Genomic DNA, 15,304 nt, shown 5'->3' with positions numbered 1-15,304 from the left:
TAAAGAAGGTATCTTTTAGATAGCAAGCATCCCCAAGTCTTAATCAGGATATTTCATTCAGAGCTAAAGAAAATAAATTCTAATTAACGCATAGGGATCGAAGTTGAAATACCCATAGGCAGTTTAAGGAATCTTCCAGAAAGAGTGTGGCTTTTATATGAACTATTTCTGGGAATAATATTTACTACAAAGTTAATTACGAGCGAGATCTTAAAATGTTATTTCTGAACACTTTTATACAGATCGCTGAACTAAGTGGCTTCTGAAATAATCATTTTTGTGTTTTATTATCAGATATGTCTTTAACCATCACTCTAGTGACTACTTCAGAAGTCAAACAACAAAAATCAGCGTTTTTATTAACAAAGTTTTCACAGGACTAGTTTCGATGGTTTTACCGAACCCCCTTCTTCAGCTGCAAAATCGCAAATTATGCTTTTCAGCTGATATCTACATGCATTATTAGGAATCAAAATTGTTTGAAACTTTAAACTTCCCGGCATGGTTCCGCTACGTAGACGGTACTTTTAACCTGTTTGAAGGAAATAAAGATGATTTAAATAAAGTTCTTTAAACAATGAATTCTATTGATCCTGCTAGTCAGTTCACTTTTGAACTTCATACTTGCAATTCTCGACATTCTGGTCACACGTAACACATCCAACTTCAGTACTACGGTTTATCGTAAACCTTCATCGGTTTGCCTTCCACCACACTTTAAATCATGACATCCGACTAAACAAAAGTTAGCTTCATTTTATTCCTATGTTTTCCTTGCTCTTCAAGTTTGCTCCTCCAAACTAGCCCTTGATGAAGAACTAAATTATTTAAAAGCAATAGCTATTGACAGGGGCTTTTCACCCAACATTATTAATCAAGCAGTTAAAAAATTCTCATCTCAACACACTAAAAGCCACTCTTTTATTTTAGGAGATTATAAAAATTCTGTTGTCATTTCCTTCTTTCCATCAATTAGCTATAAAGTTGCACATATTTTGCAGAAATTTAACTTTCGGGTTGTTTATTCTCCCATCAATAAAATTCCGACTTCCATACTCAAGGACCCCATTCCGGATATAAATTCCTGGGGTATTTATAGGATTCCTTGACAGTGTGGTTTAATTTACATTGGCAAAACTAAGAGAGCCTTAAAATTTCGCGTCAAAGAACATAAGGCATATGTTAGAAAAAAGGAAACAGAGAAGTCTTCTGTTGATCAATATTGTTGGTCCGAAAATCACACTTTCAATTTTTCTGCTGCCAAATTTATTCAAAAATCATCTTCCATTGGAGAACTGGATTTTCTAGAGGCATTTCACATTCATAAAAATCTTTCTGTTCTAGTTAACGATCCTAATTCCAATCCAAATTTGCCTTCGGCTTTTAAAGAAATTATGTTTTAGTTCTGGTTTCGCCAACAGATGGCGCCACTTGCTTATTCTTGTCGAGGCTTTCTTATCTTATCTAATCATTATTTCCTATCTTCTTCATTTGCGGTTTTGCAGCTGAGGATGGTGATTCGGTAAAACCATCGAAACTAGTCCTGTGAAAATTTTGTTAATATAACGCTGATTTTTGTAGTTTGACTTCTGAATTAGTATTTATTCGGCGTGTTATTGTGTCTTAATCACTCTAGTTGCTATATTTTCTTTGCTTTTTTTTTTTTTATTTTGTTTTATTTTCATATAGGAAACTGCAGAGACATTAGGTTTATTCTGAAGTGCGAGACATGAAAAATAAGCAATACCCTCGCTGGTACTCGAACCTCGGACTTCTCGATAAGCGCCGAGCCTGCTGACCATTACACCATGAAGGCATACTAAGAAGGTGGGAGAAATACCTTATACACTCCCCCTTTTAAAGGGCGATTGGGGATTAGAGGACCCAATCGCCAAATCCTGGTGGTGAAGAATCAACATCCACCACCTTTTTTAGCTCGGGTGCCAATGTACAGGCATTAGAATTTTTGGAAGCAACAATCCGAAGAAATGAGCAATAACCTCGCCGGGACTCGAACCTCTCAAATACGCGCCGAGTGTGCTGACCATTACACCACGAAGGCATTGTGGTGTAGTGTCCGAAACCCCTACACAAAGCCCGGGTTGTGATGCAGGGTTGAAATGAACTTCAAACTCAAGTTCTAACAATAACATGAGTTTTAATAAGATGAAAACCTTAACAGTTGCATATCTTGAAGGTATGGGACTTGGATATATTTAGTCCCGTAATTTCAGAATTTTGTTACAGGAAAAATACTCTAACGCATTTATACACGAGGAATGATCGTTCTTAGCAGGCCAACATGACCATAGCTCTAAACAGGAAAGTTCTTTTTCTTCTCAGGAAACCATCTTATAGATCTCTCTGTGTTTACTTGCGTTGAACTCCCGAGGGGGAATGATTCTTTCACTCATACATAACAAAATGTCCATCTCCTGACCCTGTCGAAAAAACTCCTTTTCCTCTTTATCCGCGGGAGTAACCTTCGAGGCTGCAACCGGAATCATTAACAATGTCACAGGATTTCACGCTGATGAAAATTATTGCACTCTGAAATCAATCATCCTAAACAAAGAAACTTTTATGCCACCTTATCACAGCATGCTAAGAAGACGGGAGAAATACCTTATAATACGAATAAGAAGGAAAGGAAATAAAATGCTAAAATTGAGTCGTAAATATTTCTTGCTGTGTAAATGCAGTTGATATCAAAGATCAGGATATCTCTATACACTTTACATCAGGAAAGATTTCGGAAAAGCTGTTTAGAAGATGCTTATATTAAGATTTTATAGAAAGAAAATCTGATGTAGACACTAAGACTTCACCAAATGACTTTCTACATCCTGATTCAGAAGTCAAACAACAAAAATCAGCGTTAATTCACAAAATTTTCACAGGACTAGTTTCGATGGTTTTACCGAACCATCATCTTCAGCTGCAAAACCGCAAATGAACAAGATAGGAAATAATGTTTAGATAAGATAAGAAAGCCTCGACAAGAATAAGCAAGTGGCGCCATCTGTTGGCGAAACCAGAACTAAAACATAATTTCTCTAAAAGCCGAAGGCAAATTTGGATTGGAATTAGGATCGTTAACTAGAACAGAAAGATTTTTATGAATGTGAAATGCCTCTAGAAAATACAGTTCTCCAATGGAAGATGTTTTTTGAATAATTTTGGCAGCAGAAAAATTGAAAGTGTGATTTTCGGACCAACAATGTTGAGCAACAGAAGACTTCTGTGTTTCCTTTTTTCTAACATATGCCTCATGTTCTTTGACGCGAAATTTTAAGGCTCTCTTAGTTTGGCCAATGTAAATTAAACCGCACTGGCAAGGAATCCTATAAATACCCCAGGAATTCATATCCGGAATGGGTGTCCTTGAGTATAGAAGTTGGAATTTTATTGATGGGAGAGTAAACAACCCGAAAGTTAAATTTCTGCAAAATATGTGCAACTTTATAGCTAATTGATGGAAAGAAGGGAATGACAACAGAATTTTTATAATCTCCTAAAATAAGAGTGTTGCTTTTAGTGTGTTGAGATGAGAATTTTTTAACTGCTTGATTAATAATGTTGGGTGAAAAGCCCCTGTCAATAGCTATTGCTTTTAAATAATTTAGTTCTTCATCCAGGGCTAGTTTGGAGGAGCAAACTTGAAGAGCACGGAAAACATAGGAATAAAATGAAGCTAACTTTTGTTTAGTCGGATGACATGATTTAAAGTGTGGTGGAAGGCAAACCGATGAAGGTTTACGGTAAACTGTAGTACTGAAGTTGCATGTGTTACGTGTGACCAGAATGTCGAGAAACGGAAGAGAATTGCAAGTCTCAAGTTCAAAAGTGAACTGAATAGCAGGATCAATAGAATTCATTGTTGAAAAAACTCTATTTAAATCATCTTTATTACCTTCAAACAGGGTAAAAGTATCGTCTACGTAGCGGAACCATACCGGGAAGTTTAAAGTTTCAAACAATTTTGATTCATAATAATGCATGTAGATATCAGCCAGGATGGGACTGAGGGCCTTCCCATGGCTAATCCCTCAGTTTGCTTGTAATATTTATTTTGGAAAACAAAATGTGTTTGTTTCAAACAGAGTTGAGTGAGAGAAATTAGCTCATCAATTTCGATGCAAGAGAAATGAAATTCGCGAAGTCTGGTTTCTAGACATCTTAATGCACCCTCCACTGGGACATTGGTGAATAATGATTTTACATCAAAAGAAACCATGAGTAAATTACAAGGAGAAATGTTTTTAACCTTTTTTACAAACTCTGTTGAATTTTTTATGGTGTAAATGTTATTGTCTAATAGAGTGGAAAATCTAGAAATTAAATATTTAGCTAATGGATACGAGGCAGTACCTAAATTTGATACAATAGGGCGGAAAGGAATACCACTTTTATGAATTTTGGGAAGAGCATATAATCTGGCACAATTCGCAACAGATGGGATAAGCGAATGTTTTAAGTTGCTTGAAATGATTTGCGAAGATTTGATCGCAGTTTTTATTTTGGATAAGTCCGAAGGTGAAGGATCTTTAGGGATCGGATTATATGGTCCTTCGTTTAAGAGTTTAAGTGACACCATCGATGTAAGTGTTCTTATCCATGACGACTATCTGGCCACCTTTGTCGGCCTTTGAAATGACAATATCCGGGTTAGAATGAATCTCGCGCATTGTAGCTCTTTCTCTCGCAGTTAGATTTGGTTTCAAAGGTTTATTATTGAATTTCACATTATGAGCGATAAGATGCCTAATCATTTCTTTCTGTGAATCTGAAACTTTACTGAACTTGAAAGCTTTTTCGATAGGAGCCAAAATCTTTGGAATCGAGGGTTTACAGGTTTGTGAGAAGTTAAAATTATATTTTAGAATTCTCTCTTGTTCTTCTGAAAGACTAACATTAGAAATATTAACTATTGGCTTGATGTTTACAATGGGAAGATTTTTTGAACTACTTGAACTGGAAGACTGTAAAAGAAGTTTTTCGAATTTAACTGCAAGGGTGTTTTTATGACGGTTAACTGCATTCTCCGTTCTAGACCAAGACTTTTGTTCAAGGGCAGTGAATTTTGGATATGTTTTAGCGAGTTCCAGATGATGCTTATAGAGTTCATGTTCAATTTTGGACAATTGTTGACGTGTATCCCTTATCACGGACCGAAGTAAGGCAAGTTTGCAATTTAACAGAATTCTTGAAACGCGACTCGAAGGTTTTTGATTAGATTTGATTTGAATAAAATTGGGGATCAATTTTTTACATTTACATTTAAGTAAAAAGTCAAGATGATTCAGGAATTTTTGCCGTTTCAGGCGTAATTTAGTGAAACGATTAACGGATGAAGGCATGATAAACAATGCAGAAAATCAAACTAAATTAACTGAGCAATAATAAAGTACACACAAAATAGCAGAAAAATCCCTCACTGAAATGAATAGAAAACAAAATGTTTGTAAGCAAAATGCATGAAATGTTTGCCTTCCACCACACTTTAAATCATGTCATCCGACTAAACAAAAGTTAGCTTCATTTTATTCATATGTTTTCCGTGCTCTTCAAGTTTGCTCCTCCAAACTAGCCCTTGATGAAGAACTAAATTATTTAAAAGCAATAGCTATTGACAGGGGCTTTTCACCCAACATTATTAATCAAGCAGTTAAAAAATTCTCATCTCAACACACTAAAAGCCACACTCTTATTTTAGGAGATTATAAAAATTCTGTTGTCATTCCCTTCTTTCCATCAATTAGCTATAAAGTTGCACATATTTTGCAGAAATTTAACTTTCGGGTTGTTTACTCTCCCATCAATAAAATTCCAACTTCTATACTCAAGGACCCCATTCCGGATATGAATTCCTGGGGTATTTATAGGATTCCTTGCCAGTGCGGTTTAATTTACATTGGCCAAACTAAGAGAGCCTTAAAATTTCGCGTCAAAGAACATGAGGCATATGTTAGAAAAAAGGAAACACAGAAGTCTTCTGTTGCTCAACATTGTTGGTCCGAAAATCACACTTTCAATTTTTCTGCTGCCAAAATTATTCAAAAAACATCTTCCATTGGAGAACTGTATTTTCTAGAGGCATTTCACATTCATAAAAATCTTTCTGTTCTAGTTAACGATCCTAATTCCAATCCAAATTTGCCTTCGGCTTTTAGAGAAATTATGTTTTAGTTCTGGTTTCGCCAACAGATGGCGCCACTTGCTTATTCTTGTCGAGGCTTTCTTATCTTATCTAAACATTATTTCCTATCTTGTTCATTTGCGGTTTTGCAGCTGAAGATGATGGTTCGGTAAAACCATCGAAACTAGTCCTGTGAAAATTTTGTGAATTAACGCTGATTTTTGTTGTTTGACTTCTGAATCAGTATTTATTCGGCGTGTTATTGTGTCTTAATTTCTACATCCTATTAAATTATATACATTTTTAACGCAGCTCATTTAAACGCATTTCTCAACAAAGTTGCGACATACCAAGCACTTTAGATTTTTAAAATCTTCGGAAAGTTTATAATAACAAAATAACAATAAAATAAAAAATGTGATGTGGCCACCACATGACTTTCTTGCACAGCCTATTAAATTATGCACATATTTTGCTGCGCTCCAATGAAAACGCAAGGTGCACGAGTGAATGTTATAGCACTCCCGTATACAAAATGCCAACGTTCTACGGCTAATCGTTTTTGAGTTAAAGATACATACATACGTAGTAGTACAAACGTCACGAAATATCCCTTTCGAATCCATTTTACAACAAAAAAAATTTATTTTGTTCTGTCCATACACACAAAAGTCACGAAAGAATAATATCGTTTAAATGGATATTTCCGCTGAAATATGATATCCAAAATTGTTCGCGATTACAATACTTTACTTCGTATAAGGGAGTAATAAGAAGCCCATTATTTTACAATAATTATTATATTATTGTAACTATTGCAGTTTTCGCATTTATTACTGCAATTGCTAACTATTTATGAGCTCCTTTTATTGTCTATCGAAAATATTTATGATTCCATGATAAAATTAATTTCTCAGCTCTGCATAGAAAAATGAAGGACATATTTTTTTAATTTTAAAATTTAATTTTAAGTTTAAAAAAAATCATGCTTTTGAAATTAATCATTAAAAAGCACGTAACCAGAAACTAGACAGCGAAAATTACATTTATTATGTCATTTATGTCGTCATACAAAATTCAATGACCACCTGAAATTTTACATCTTGTAATTTTATCAATGACCAGAAACCAAATGAGAAAACGTTTTAATATTTTGAATCGATTGTTGCCGAATATTCAAATGTTATCTAGCTAATGGAAATAAAGCCCTCATATATGAGTCTATTCTAAAGAAAACTGATTCATACCGACTTTGAAGTCGAGGGAAAATGCTTAAACGTTCACGTGTACAGCCTTTCGACGAAATGGAAACCTGGGTTGAAATATTTGGGTGCTGCATCCACTCGGCCATTCATGATTTTGCCAGCTCGGCAATTTAGGCCATACGGCCACGCTGAAGCTGACCATATTATTTGGTCATCTGTAAATTGAGCATTATGTCCTGGAATCCAAAGCAATAAGTAAATAAAAAGGGTGAATTTTATACAATTACTTAATAAAGACATAAATGAAATGGCACTTGAAGAGAAACTATACGAGAGTTGCTGATTTATGAACTGATGTGGACAACAGTGTGCCCAATACTTCTGAAACTGCAGTCATTATGTTTTGAACTGCATCTGAAATTTTACACTTCGTACGGAATTTCCAAAGAAAAATGTTTTTCAAATGTTTTCTGATTTCTTATTCTGAAAAAGTCATTGATACTTTGTTATGTCACTTATTTTTGAGCTGAGAAAAAGAATGCAAAACTGAAAGTCCTGTTTCTGGATTAAAGACAAAATTTAGCTAAAATTGTTTTTTCAGGTTAAGTTGTTACTTCATGTTCAATGCTGATAATTACATTATGTTGAATGTTGACAATTATGGTGAATTAAACCATTCAGTTCGATCTAAACGTTTTAGGATATTCTTCTTACAATATAATCATCTGTTAGGTATTATTATGTCTAAAACACTGCACTGTAATATTATTAAGTTATATTAACACAATTTTATTTTGATGTATTAACTATGTTACACTTTTTTAAAGTATAACTACACGCCATATTCTTCCGTCATCAGATATTATAAAATCTTGTAGAGGCATAACTTTTGAAAATTTAGTAATGCTTAAATTCCCCATTTATTTTGCATTTTAATTCTATTCATCCTATATTCTTACATATCTAATCATTAAATGTTTCAAGAAATGAACTTTAAAAATCTCTTATTATTACTGGCACTTTGAATCAAATTTAGCAACCCGCTTAAAACTATGCGCTTATCAGGATTATGTTATCTATTATGGGAAAATATTACTTGTGGTTGAATTAATAAATTATTTCAAAAATATTGTATTATAGCAGCGTCCGCTGTATGTTAGAATAGTATCTAAACAGGGACTGGCATTGTATTTTCCTTGCTTTATTTGTTCCGAATTCTCAAATCACTCATAATTACAAAGAGTTTAAAACTTACGTCGGCTATTTAAGTACTGCAAGAGCGGGATGTTATAAATCGCTTAAATAATTACCCTCAATGAATTGATTTCGAAGTTTAAACATCACATTTGTTTAACTGTAGTGGTCTGTGGCTGGATGGAATTAATAGTGGGACGGTCTAACGTACTGGAGCCATTACCATGTCGTATGTCTGACGATCATTCAAGCTTCATTTTTGATAAAGCGATGAATACCGTGCTTTAAATAAGTAATGCTTGTGCTTTGATAGGATTAAGTTAGCACAGGGATTAGACTAACGATCAGCCAAATAATTTTATTCGTTTTCAGATTGATTTGCACGTCATTTCAAATTTGCGGAAAAATTAGCTGAAGGATACTCACCTGTAAAATAGGATAGTGAAACCTGTCACTTAATATACTTATATAGATATATATTTCAATTTAAAGCGGATTCAAATGTCGCAATGAATTGGGTAAAATGAAAAACAAAATGGCATAAATATTTCAAAAGCCATTGAATAAAATAATTGTAGAAATAATCAAATAGAAGAAAATATAAAAGGATTTATATTATCCGGCATATCTTTTTCAGGAGATTGGTAAACCGAATAAGCCTATTTATGAGTGAACAAATGCACAATTCGAACTTAACATATAAATTAATTTCAAAATGAGCAAACATCTACCAGTTAAACTGAAGTCAGAAAAATGGTTAAGATTTATTAAGCTTATTCTATCCTCCTGGTTGTTTGGTTGAATCATTCTTGTTCATTCTTTTTGAATTTGATTTTGGTATTGCAGGGCTTATATTTTATTTATTTATTGTACTTATAGTTGTTGTTTGATTTAAAGAATTTAACTAGTAATGTTTATTATGAATAAGTTCAATTTATTTATGTGCTTCGTTAAACTTATTCTTCACTTTTAGAAAATTGTTGTACAAATTAATCAATTTTTAGTCCAAAGGGGCAATTTGTCCAGAAGGACTATTAATTTCGTTTTGGCATTTTGCGTTGATTCACTAAAAGCCTTGTTTCACTTGTAGGTTTATATTTATTTTAACTAACATTTATTTTAAGTTATCTTTTCTGTCTAGCCTTTACTTTCCCCTAGAATTGCCAATGCTAGAGTATGTAAATTGTAGTAGAGCGCGCAGCATATTCAAATTTAGCAGAAGTAAGTTGAGTTTAAATATAAGGGAAACGAGCTTAAATCGCGAACGTGAATATTGCTCGGTAGAACTTTTAGAACAGCGCGTGTCGGCCTGTGTGCCTAGCTCGGCAGTTTGCTAGATCTCTCAACTGCTTATTCAGTAAGCTCGCTGAATTGCAGCGGTAAATTTAAAACGCGGTTAGGTTAGTTTAAGATTTCAGAGCCTCGTGGATAGTGATCTCGCTATTTATTCATCCAGTCATTATTTTTCAGTTCTACGTTCTGTTTCAGTTAAACCGCCGAGTCGGCGTAGTTTGTGAGCGTCAAGTGGACGCATCTGTTATTTTAAAAGTTGAATATAAAGGGTTTTAAACCCTTCTTACGTTTCTGTGTAAATTCACACTTAGTAGCAGTCACTACCACAGTTTGCTGACAAGTTGGGGTCTCTCGATATTACACACTTTTCAAATTGTTGCCACTAAATATTATCGTCCTATATTATATTTAAAGAAATTAAATTACGAATAATCTGCATAAATGTATGTATGTTTCTCGCATTGTGATAACCCAACGGTACCTAGAGCCATCCAATTTTGAATAACGCGCGTTTCCACCCGAATATGGGCATTTGGAATCCCAAATTTGGATTTTTGTTTTATTATCGATTTCATATTTTGTAAAACTTTAATGAATTTTTGATTAACAAACTCAACGATTCCAAAGCGAGTAATGGTAACACTGTACGAAAAAAAATTATCTCCAGCGCGAGAATCTGTGTATCAGAAATTATGCTCATTTCAAAGATGAGGGATATGCTCATTTTAAAATTATTTTATGATATTGCTGTTGAACTGAATTTTATCGTTTGAGTGCGAAGAACACGATATTTAATAAATAAAGGTAACACACAGAACGTTAATAAAACGCCCCTTTGGGCGTAATGTAAAATCTGAATGCTTTCAGATTTTTGTTTTTATTTTTTTATTTTCAAAATAAGAGAATAAATATTTATTAGCATATTAGCTGAATATTTATTACAACAGCAGCTTACTTTAATGAAATAACTTCATTCTGAATGCATATTTTTGGTTACGGCTTTCAATTAGATCATTGCAATCTCTGCAAAGTAGATATATTATTACTCTCACTAATTTTTTATAGCTTTAAAAATGGGAAAATTATTTTATCGTAAAGTAAAAGTTCACGTCAGTGATTTTATTACTTATTGCTAAAAAATAAATGTCTATTTTAGTTCTTAACTAATATCAACAATTATTTTTCAAGCATGTGACGAAACTGTACTACGGAAAAAATAATCTCATTTTTTGTATTAAATTGACTTTAGATGATGGGATGTGTTTAAAATCTCTTTCCACCTGAACTGATAAAAGGGGATTTTGTGGACCAACAGAGATATCAACCAATTCTCTTCAGCTTGCTATAGAAATTTAGATTCAATTTAGAAATTTTGAGGTTTCTCGTATTGCAAACGAATATAAAGATTAAAGAAATAAATTAAGTGATACTACGTTAATCCTACTATTGTAAGAGACTCTTCTGTTTTCTCCTGGTTCATTATTTTGTTGCGCTTACCTCCGTTCTTCCGCAATAAAAATAACAATGTTCTACGTCATTTAACTGTTGGAAGATTTTCGACATTATTTGGATGCGTATCATTTAGCTTTTAACGCTGTGCCCAAAGGAAATCGAAACGTGCCTGCCATATTACAGCAAAAGAGTGCAAAACCTTTATCTACCGTGTTTGTCCTTAATGTCACTTGCCACTCTAATAGCAAATGGGCGATATTATTTCTAATTCTCTAAATTAACAATCACGTGCTTATTCCTTGCATTAATCTTAACCCATAAATGCTCTAACAGTTAGTCTTTTGATATATATAGTTGAAATACCTAATGTTATTTCACTGCAGTAATTTCGTTTTCTTCATTCTAGAAGGTATTTCGATCTATCATTAATTAAAGGGAACTGATAACTAAAAATACTTATTTCCCAAATGAAAAAGACGTCACTCTTCTCTGTATGATTGTTAGCAAAGGTCATTCACAAACGAACTCCATACATCGTTAAACGGATTCGAATCCCATGGTTAAGCTATTCATAGTATTTTCTGGCATTATTAAATACAGGTAAAATCCTTTGAACCAAATGTAAATTCAAGAGCGTGGTGGATGAGAGAGGGCGAATGTCACTTCTCGTTTTCAAAGTTCTGTTTCCCAGTAATTTCTCGATTGAAATTGAACTAAAGCTATGCAAAATATTGTGCTACATTGCTATTAAGATTCCCTATAACCTGGCCAGCAACTGAAACAACTGTGCAACCTTTCTCTTGACCACGATGAATTCATTATTGTTCGTGAGGAATTCTTACAGTTTAAGCCATTGTTGAGATTTTAGAGAAATGTATTTACAAAAATAAATTAAAACTTTGAAATAATACTCTTAATATCTACAGGTCCAAATGATTATTTTGTCTTTCAGATAAGATTTGTCAGGAGTTTTTTAATTTATCCAAAATCTTCATCGTTATCGCGGTTTCACGGTTCTGAAAGATATCGCCTATCGGCCGAGTCAAACGGGAGATATAGAAACTGTCCCACATTTGTTTTTGGAGTCGGTGTACATGACCCCCCGCAACCGAACACTTTGAATTAGCAAAACACACGTGTTACGACAGGTACAGGTAGAAGTGGACTTTAGTGTTATTTGTACAGGTATAGGCTGTACGCTAACTGTGAAGTTCCTTCCCAGTTTTGATAAATAGAACACGAGGAACAATCCGTTCTCCTACCATTAAATCAGAGTGGACAACTAGCTCGCCCGTATTTTGAATGCTCCGATGCCACGCAGACAGTATACATTTACAAACATCCATGCCTTGTCCGGGATTTTCTTTGTCCGCGTCCATCGGTATCAGCAAGAAGCCTCGCTAATGACTGCATTAATAGGGAAGGCCATATGCATTACAACTGCAACAAATTCTGCGACGGTTGACATGCTACTCACAAGGTATGCGAGGAGTTCGACTGTCATCCTTATGTGTGCCACCTTGCCGGGAGAGATCACAGAGAATATATATGAAACTTTTATTGACATCTTGATGTAACAATAATAATGCTGCATCACGTAACAAATTTGTATTTCGTTCAAGTAATTACAACACTTTGAAACAAGATGAATACTTACTTCAAGGACGCCTTGTACACTGCTGACCACCATAAGCGAAACACCCTGAAGGAAGCATGCAAATAACATGAAATTTACAACATGCATTAGCGGAGGTGAGATATGCAAATGATCAGAATTTCAGCTGAGACGCACATCACGCGCCTCTGTGGCGCCACTTCAAAGCGCTATTTAAGGCTTGGAGTTTTCGACGATTTCAAGTTTGGAAATTGTGTTTTTCTTGTGTTTTTTTTTTTTTTTTTTTTTTTTTTTTCAAAAAAAAAAAAAAGATCAATTATGCCTTGTAGTAAACAGCGATCATCGTTTGATCAAGTATCTGAGTTCGACAGAGGAAGGATAGTGGCCTACCGAGAGTGTGGATTTTCTTTCAGGGAAATCAGTAGTCGTGTTGGACGAAACCAAACAACTGTAATGCGAATATGTGACCGTTGGATGTAGATAATGCGCGACCACACGTGGCATGCATTGTCCAAGGTTTCTTCGTCAATCACCAGATTGAATTGCTTCCCTCGCCAATAGAAAACATATGGTTTATGGTTGCTGAACGATTGACCCAGATTACATCCCAAGCTGCCACACTGGATAAACTTTGCAACGTGTGGAAGCTGCTTGGTCTGTTGTACCCCGAAAACACACCCAAAGTCTCTTTGAATCAATGCCGAGGCGTGTGGCAGCGGCTATCTCCAACAATGGCGGCTACTCTGGCTACTGATGCTGAAAGGAACCACACTTCACTGAAGTCTATAAATTTAATCATTTGATACTTGGTCAACATGTTATCTACTAAATAAATTTTGTTGTGATATCTCTTGTCTTTCTTGGTGTTGCAATTTGGGTGGCCAGCAGTGTATTTATACACAGCAGAGATTAGGATATGGAAGAAGTATTTAAGGAAAATTCCTTTCTTGTTCAAAACTGTTGCCTCAAACACATTTTTAGTTTTAATGTTATATGTTATTTCTTTATTGTATTCGCTGCCTCATAAGTTATTTTACCAACAGCCAGTCAAGTAGGAATATCGTTAGAAATTGATAACTGGCGCTGGATTCATATTCCGGCTATAGCTTTGATTGTATGTACTATAGCATTCCGGCTATAGCAGTGATTGTTCTACAATTGTATATAAATATGAAAGTATTTCCATTAGAAAGGTCCATCTTTAAGATACATCTCCTCTTAAGCATATAAGGTATTCAACCCGCCTTCCTAGCGTGCCTTCGTAGTGTAGTGGTTCTGCACACTGGGCCGGTATTCTAGTGGTCTGTGGTTCGATCCCTGCCAAAGGCGATTGCTAATTTTTTATCTCTCTTGCTTCCAAAAGAAAATCCTAATGTCTCCACAAGCAAATGATAGTTATGTATCGTGCTGTAGTCAAATCAGATTTACAAGGTGCACCATATACGTTTCTTGCACTGAAGATTGTGCGCCGTACACTGCTCAACGCAGGAAATATAGCCCGATGTACGAAGTCTGTTCGTGTACCCAGTGTAATCGATAAGTTATTAAAAAGTGATTGCAATACTTTCTTAGTCCCATATGAAACTTGTATTAAATTGATAGAGTTTAACCTTTCTTTGGGAGCATAAACTCGGTCCAATCTCTTAACATACGTAGAAAAAGTTATCGCCGTGTCTGAAATTAACTACAGAGTCCTGGAAAAGTTTAAAATAACCTTTTTTATTGAAAAGAGGATTTAAACTTTATTCTTGTGCTTGTCAAGATCAACCACTACTTGTGGTGATGTAACTAAAATGAACCGTCAAATTTAAATTTAAAATTTAGACTAGTAGTCAAAAGCACCTAATTTATTAATTTAAAGGCAATTCACTTTAAATTAAAAAATCAGAGCCAACTTATATTAATTTTAAATATAAGTTGGCTCCGAATTTCTCACCGGGGTAACAATTTAAGTGACGGCAGCTATAACGCAAAGCCGAATAAATACCATCGTATCATAGGTGGTAAACCTATTTAATGGAGCCTATATAGGCAGAAACACGCTCTGTCCTAAAACCAAAAACTTAAGCTTAAATGACTCATTTACATACCTGGTAAAGAAAAAGAAAGGAGAAGTTACAGCAAATGCGGAAATTAAAAATAAGCGGTTAATTTAAATAATAATTCTTGCAAAGTATCTAAACTAAATATCACATGCATCTTAAATTTTTCTACCTAGTATTAGAGAATTCAAATTAAAATTTCTTTAAACTTTATTCCTCTTGGATAATTTTTCAATTTTAAGCATTTTGGAGCAAATTCACTTATTGTGATTCACGTAGTCGTATTTTTAAATCTACTAAGAGATTATTAATTATCTTCACAAGCGATTTTTGAAAAAAAAATGGTGTAATTCCTGAGAGTTCT

Source organism: Stegodyphus dumicola, chromosome 4 (genome assembly GCF_044657685.1).
Source record: "Stegodyphus dumicola isolate Sdum_Otavi_A_Nest chromosome 4, ASM4465768v1".
Taxonomy (NCBI): domain Eukaryota; kingdom Metazoa; phylum Arthropoda; class Arachnida; order Araneae; family Eresidae; genus Stegodyphus; species Stegodyphus dumicola.
This window is presented reverse-complemented; position numbering follows the sequence as displayed.